Genomic DNA, 7,345 nt, shown 5'->3' on the forward strand with positions numbered 1-7,345 from the left:
TTAATTCTCATAGTTTTTCTAGGAAGGGGCTCTTATTATTGTCCACATTTCAAAAGGAGAACACTGACCAAGAGGTTAAGACTTTTGCTCAAGACAAGTAGAGAAGTAATGGGGCTGGAATACAGATTATTTCTGGATTAATCTCAGTCATCTAAAAATCATGAAAAGTCAGGCCCTTGTGTTATATAAAAATAGTCAGTGAAGTGTTACATTTTTGGAGAAGGCATCCTCATTAAACAATTAAGAAATATTTCAGGAATGCAAAAAGGTATAAATAATAACATGATAGGCTGGAAGCGGTGGCTCACACCTATAATCCCAGCACTTTGGGAAGCCAAGGCAGGTAGACTGCTTGACCCCAGGAGTTTAAGACCCCCCTGGGAAAGATGGCAAGACCTGTCTCTACAGAAAAATTTAAAACTTAGCCAGGCATGGTGGTGCATGCCTGTAGTCCCAGCTACTCGGGAGGCTGAGACAGGAGGATCCCTTGAGCCCAGGAGTCCAAGCCTGCTACAGTGAACTATGATCACATCACTGTACTCTGGGTGACAAAGTGAGATTCTGTCTCAAGAGAAAAAGAAAAGAATAATGTGATGAACAGCAGCTATCAAGCTTGAGAAATAGAATCTGTCTCCAATTGCATCTATCTGCTTCCCCTGCCAGAGAGCACCATTATTCCAAATTTGGAGCTAATGTCTCGTGTACTTTATCTTTGTACTATTTTCCCTTGCTTCCCTCACCAATGACTCCTAATTTCTTTCTGGACACTGGGGGTTGATTATCTTGCACTTCTAGATTCATTTGATCACTTCAGTGTTCCTCACTGAGACAGGCACTGAGCAAGAGTCTATAATCTCAGAACTGCCCACATCTTCTGCTTCCCCCAGGGATTTTGGCCCAGCCCCTAGAGCCAATGCCTGTTGCTCCTCAATGCCACCAGTAAATGCTTAGACGCAGGAGGTGAGGCAAGCAGAGTAGAGTCCAGGAACCTTGGCCCTCAGTCAAAGAGCCACTCAAGGAAGGCAGGCAGGAACCATGTCCAGGCATGATGTTTCCCTCTGTGAAGGCCATTCTCTGCCCTTTGCCCACTCAGCGTGAGTGCATCTCAGTCCATGTAGGGCAGGCTGGTGTGCAGTTGGCAATGCCTGCTGGGAGCTCTACTGCCTGGAACATGGGATTCAGCCTGATGGGCAGATGCCCAGTGACAAGACCATCAGGGGAGGGGATGACTCCTTCAACACCTTTTTTAGTGAAACTGGGGCTGGGAAACATGTGCCCCAGGCAGCGTTTGTGGATCTGGAGCCTGCTGTGATCGGTGAGTGATGATCAGTCCCAGCCATGACCTTGTCCCTGGGTACCACAGCAAGTCCTACTCCATAACTGCAGAGCATGGCATTTGTGGTGTAGCTTCCCAGGTGCTGCAGCCAATTAGAACTCCAGATGTACAGAATCACTGTTACTCACCTCCTGAGTCTGTAGGCCACTGCACATCCCTTTCCTTATTGAAAAACACATCCAAGCAGCACAAACACATCCAAACAGGTAATAGCAGCAGCCTGAATGCAGCCTGAATGCAGAACCTGGGAGCTGGTGACCCCACTCCCTTCGGGTACCCTGGGGCTCCAGCAGCTGTATCGCAGAGGGAGGTAGAGCCCAAAACTCTGCCCATTGCGATGAAGTTTGAACGGGTACATACTGCCAGATCTTTTATTCAGAGCAGCTCATCACAAGCAAGGAAGATGCTGCCAATAACTATGCCCGAGGCCACTACACCACTGGGAAGGAGCTCATCGACCTGGTACTGGACCGGATTCGGAAGCTGCTGAGGAAAGGGCTGAGGGCTGGGGCAGGGGGAGTGAATCTGAATTCCTGTTGTGAGGTAGTCTGGACACCAGATTGGGGAAGGACAGCTTCAGCCTCTGGGAGAAACACACAGGATCAGGACCAGTGAGGAGAGGTCCTGCACTCTGATCAGGGGGGCCAACTGTAGCTTCCAGCCTGGAGCTGGTGTCCCCTGCATCTCTGAAGTGGCTGGCCTGGTGCTAGGCAGGGTGTCCATTAAGGCAAACATGTTGATGGGCTGCCTGGCCAAGTTGTGGGGGTCCATAAGCATTCCCAGGATACCACCTTGTGTTACAAGGATGTGGGCGGAAGTCCCTGTGAAAGGCAGAGATTCAAAGAATGTCAGCCCAAAGCCTCTATGATTGGCCTTGACTTTTACAAAGGATGGGGATGAGGTTCCTGGATTGTTGTTCTTAGTAGAGAAGCCCTCTAGAAACATCCAAAGTTAAATCAGCGGGGCATGGATATGATGGTGGGTGGAGTTGGCAAGTTATGACAACAAGATGAGGAAGCCCTGGAGTCCTGCGCACTGGTCAGCCTAGACAGCCAACTCCACCCACCATCATACCCCTCTTTTCCAGCATACAACAGAGCTCTGTGTTAAGGACCTCAGGAGATTTCAGAGGAAGAGGGACAGGGAGGAGAAAGGGTGGGCCCTGGGCCCTCTCTATGAGGATCTCTTTTGTGCTCTTGGAAAAGTCTTCCAAGGAGTTCGTGAAACTTTTGGGAATTTAAAACAGCACAGTTGGTTCTTTCCTGTCCATCAGCTGTGCTCCATGCCCCACATTTCCCCTCCCCTTCCCTATCTAGGCTGACCAGTGCACAGGACTTCAGGGCTTCCTGGTATTCCACAGCTTTGGCGGGGGCACTGGCTCTGGCTTCACCTCACTCCTGATGGAACGGCTCTCTGTTGACTATGGCAAGAAATCCAAGCTGGAATTCTCCATCTACCCAGCCCCCAGGTGTCTACAGCCGTGGTCGAGCCCTACAACTCTATCCTGACCACCCACACCACCCTGGAGCACTCAGACTGTGCCTTCATGGTGGACGACGAAGCAATCTATGACATCTGCTGTCGCAACCTAGACATCGAGCGCCCAACCTACACCAACCTCAATCGCCTCATTAGCCAAATAGTTTCCTCCATCACAGCTTCTCTGCCCTTTGACAGGGCCCTCAATGTGGACCTGATGGAGTCCTAGATCTACCTGGTGCCCTACCCTCGCATCCACCTCCCCCTGGCCACCTATGCACCAGTCATCTCTGCAGAAAAGGCATACCACGAGCAGCTGTCAGTGGCAGATATCACCAATGCTTGTTTTGAGCCTGGACGGTGAAGTGTGATCCCCGGCACGGCAAGTACATGGTCTGCTGCCTACCGTACCATGGAGACATGGTGCCCAAGGATGTCAACGCTGCCATTGCCACCATCAAGACCAAGAGCAGCATTCAGTTTGTGGACTGGTGCCCCACAGGCTTCAAGGTTGGTATCAACTACCAGCCTCCCACTGTGGTGCCTGGGGGTGACCCGGTAAGGTGCAACGTGCCAAGTGCATGCTGAGCAACACAACAGCCATTACCGAGGCCTGGGCCCGCCTGGACCACAAGTTCGACCTGATGTATGCCAAGAGGGTGTTTGTGCACTGGTATGTGGGTGAGGGTATGGAGGAAGGTGAGTTCTCTGAGGCCCATGAGGATATGACTGCCCTGGAGAAGGATTACAAGGAGGTGGGCATGGATAGCTTAGAGGGGGGGAAGAAAAGAAGTGGGGGATGAGTACTAGGGGAATATTGCCTGTCTGTCCTACATAAAGTGCTGTGGCCTTATTGTCTCACGAATGTCTTTTTCTCTTGGGAAAAACCATGTGGGGAGGGCTTCTTCTCCATGAGAGATAGGAACACTGGTGTCTTAGCCTCTATTCCCCAGAAAGCAGATCTGATTTTAGATTTCATTACAGAGTGCAATTACAGCGAACAGAATGGGGGCCAAGGGAAGTAAGGCACAGAAGGAGGAAGAATTCACCCTAGAGAAAATGCAGCTGAATAAATGGCATCTCAGAACCATCCTTGGGTGAGTGGGCAGGTGAGGGCTGGGGGTGGGGTTTATGCACTGGCTCTGTTCTTCCACTGGTTAAACCTTCGCCCCATCCAGCATTAACTCCCCTGCACTGGTGGATTACACACACTTCGGCTGTAGAGTCATCAGGAAACCCTGGGCGAGGAGGAGGTGCTGTTAAGTTGAACATATGTGAAGTCGGTGGGACCCCACATGGAGCTGCAACAAGAGCCCAGTGAGGCCAGGAGGATCCGAAGTGATCCTTAAAGTAATCTAGTGCCCGCTAGCCCCTCCTGAGATCTGGAGGCTTGTCTTCTCCAGGCAGGAGTTTGGGGTAATAGAGAGCCCTGATACTGGAGTTGGTTGAGGCAGAAGAATGGTGCAGTGGCAGCCACAAAGGGAGAATGGCTTGTAAAGGTAGGACTGTAAGGGTAGAGATTACCTCCCAGTAATCTCTGTCAACACTCACCACTTTTGTTTTTTTTTTTCAGATGGAGTTTTGCTCTTGTTGTCTAGGCTGGAGTCCAATGGCACGATCTCGGCTCACTGCAACCCCTGCCTCCTGGGTTCAAGCAATTCTCCTGCCTCAGCCTCCCAAGTAGCTGAGATTACAGGCTAATTTTATGTTTTTAGTAGAAACAGGGTTTCACCATGTTGGTCAGGCCGGTCTCCAACTCCTGACCTCGGGTGATCCACCAGCCTCGGCCTCCCAGAGTGCTGGGATTAAGGGGTGAGCCACTGTGCCCGGCCCTGACACTCACCACTTTTTGATAAAAACAGTTGACCTTTTATCAGTCCTGTGGCATTATGCATGCACAGCTTCCCACCTCCACTTCCAAACAGATGGCAAACTTTAAATCCTAAGGCTGAGTGAGGCAAGAGAATCGTTTGAGCCCAGGAGGCAGAGGTCGCAGTGAGCTGAGGTAGTGCCACTGCACTCCAGCCTAGGCGACAGAGCCAGACTCCATCTCAAACAATACAATACAATACAATACAATACAATACAATACAGTACAGTACAATACAATACAATTTTTGTAAGGACAGGATCTCACAATGTTGCCCTGGCTGGTCTCGAACTCCTGGGCTCAAGCAATTCTCCCACCTTGGCCTCCCAAAGTGTTGAGATTACAAACATGAGCCACTATGCCTTGCTAAAAGGGCTGACTTTTAAATCTCCATATATTTGACTTATGTGTCTTTCTATCAACTGCTTTCAAACTTGGGAAGGGAAGAGGTGTTACTCTGGGAGCCCTTCATACCCCAAGAAATAGCCATCATTTAGTGAGCATCTACTATGTGCTACGTCCTGTATCCATACAATCTTGTTTAATTCTGAGGTTAGTACAGTTTTTTTTTTTGTTTTTTTTTGTTTTTTTTTTTTTTTGAGACGGAGTCTCGCTCTGTCGCCCAGGCTGGAGTGCACTGACCGGATCTCAGCTCACTGCAAGCTCCGCCTCCCGGGTTCACGCCATTCTCCCGCCTCAGCCTCCCGAGTAGCTGGGACCACAGGCGCCCGCCACCTCGCCCGGCTAATTTTTTGTATTTTTTAGTAGAGACGGGGTTTCACCATGTTAGCCAGCATGGTCTCGATCTCCTGACCTCGTGATCCGCCCATCTCGGCCTCCCAAAGTGCTGGGATTACAGGCTTGAGCCACCGCGCCCGGCCAAGAAAACTTAGTACAGTTATTACACCCACTGGAACAGAAGCTCTCAGACAGGCCTTGGACTGTTTTTCATTGTTCTCATTACCCCAGTTGCCTGGCATATTAGATGATTAATATTTGTTGGATGAACTTGTTCAGTGAATGCCTATTTTATAGATGTGGAGACTGAGACTCAAAGACTCGCCCAAGGTGATAAATGGAGGAGTCGGGATTCAAACCCAGGTTAGCCTGCGCCAAATCACATGTTGCTCCCCCACCTTTTTCTTAGGTGCCCCCACTTCCTGCCCACAGTGATTCTAGGCACCCCTCCAGACACCACCTCTTCTGAGCCTGCCAGGTCCCCAGTGCCCAGACAGTGACTCAGGTGCCTCAGGGGCAGGGAGCAGGTGACGCTTCACACTGCCCTGCCCAGGCTCTGGGAAGGAGGGCATTGATGTAGAGGGGAGAGTCCCAGCTTCTGGGTCTGAATGGGGGTAGAGGCTTCTTTGGGGCCAGGTTTTGGGGCTATCAGTGCCCTTTGGAAAACATCCCCCAACATCTCCTAGGAGGTGGTGAGGGCCTGGGAGAGGCCAGGATTGGGGGTGGGGAGGGAGGTGAGCTCTTCACCTGCCAAGATGGCTGCGGATCCAGAGAGGCAGCTCATCTCCCTTCCTGTCTGCTGAACCAGCCAGCTCACCCTGGGTGGTTATATAGCTATCTCCCTGACGTCTTCCTGCTAGTAATACTCTGCTGGCAGGCCCTGGCAGGCCTGGGTTGGACTGGGTGTGGGTGTGGAGAGGTGGCAACCCAGACCTCCTGGGGCAGCTGGGAGCACCACCCAGCTTGGCTCCTGGGGACTCCCTCAGTGCAGGGGAAATGCTTTCATCCCCGACACTTCTAAAGCCAAAGTACAATTGCCTTCTGCAGGCAGACAAAAGAAACAGGTTCCCAAGCTCAGATTCTACCCAACAAATTTATTCCCTGGTCTCTGATGTGTCAGGAACATGCCTGGCTTCAAAGCTGTGTTGTCACCATTCCCTCCTTCTGGAACGCCACCTCCCCCTGCTTGTCTCAATGTTGCCATTCCTTCCAGCTTAGGTCACAGCCATCCAGAACCTACCCAGCCCCAGGGAGCTCTCTCTCTTCTGGATTCTTTCAGCATCTACCTCTGTCTCTATTTTTCATTTGGCGCCTGGCATGGGCTTCCTTGTATGATAGCACTTGGCTTCTTGTCAATGTCTTATTTCCCCCAACTCAATTTTTAACAATCAGTATGAATTTGAAGTTATTAGGTGCATATGTTTCAAAATTCGAAAAATATCAGAGAGATTTAGGAACAAGAAAAATAAGTCTCTTTCATCTTGTTCCGCTCTTGGCAGTCACCACTGTTAATGTTTTTGTTACTGTTTCCTTCCAGAGATGTCTACATATGTATAGGTTGAATATCCCTTATCTGAAATGCTTGGGAACAGAAGTGTTTAGGATTTCAGATTTTTTCAGATTTTGAAATATTTGTGCATACATAATGAAATATCCCAAATATCTTGGGACTGAAACCCAAGTCTAAATATGAAATTTACTTACGTTTCATATACACCTGATACACATTGCGTGAAGGGAATGTTGTATAATGTTTTAAATATTTGTTTTGTTTTGTTTTGTTTTTTGAGATGGAGTTTCGCTCTTGTTGTCCAGGCTGGAGTGTAATAGTGTGATCTTGGCTTACTGCACCTCTGCCTTCCGAGTTCAAGTGATTCTCCTGTCTCAGCCTCCCGGGTAGCTGGGATTACACGCGGCTGCCA

The 7,345-nt window shown here is 49.9% G+C and overlaps 1 pseudogene; it reads left to right on the forward strand.

Moving 5' to 3' along the window:
- The first annotated feature begins 537 nt into the window (after positions 1-537).
- On the forward strand, positions 538-3,625 carry LOC103876543 (annotated as a pseudogene).
- The last annotated feature ends 3,720 nt before the right edge of the window (positions 3,626-7,345 follow it).

The sequence above is a fragment of the Papio anubis genome, chromosome 10 (genome assembly GCF_008728515.1).
Source record: "Papio anubis isolate 15944 chromosome 10, Panubis1.0, whole genome shotgun sequence".
Taxonomy (NCBI): domain Eukaryota; kingdom Metazoa; phylum Chordata; class Mammalia; order Primates; family Cercopithecidae; genus Papio; species Papio anubis.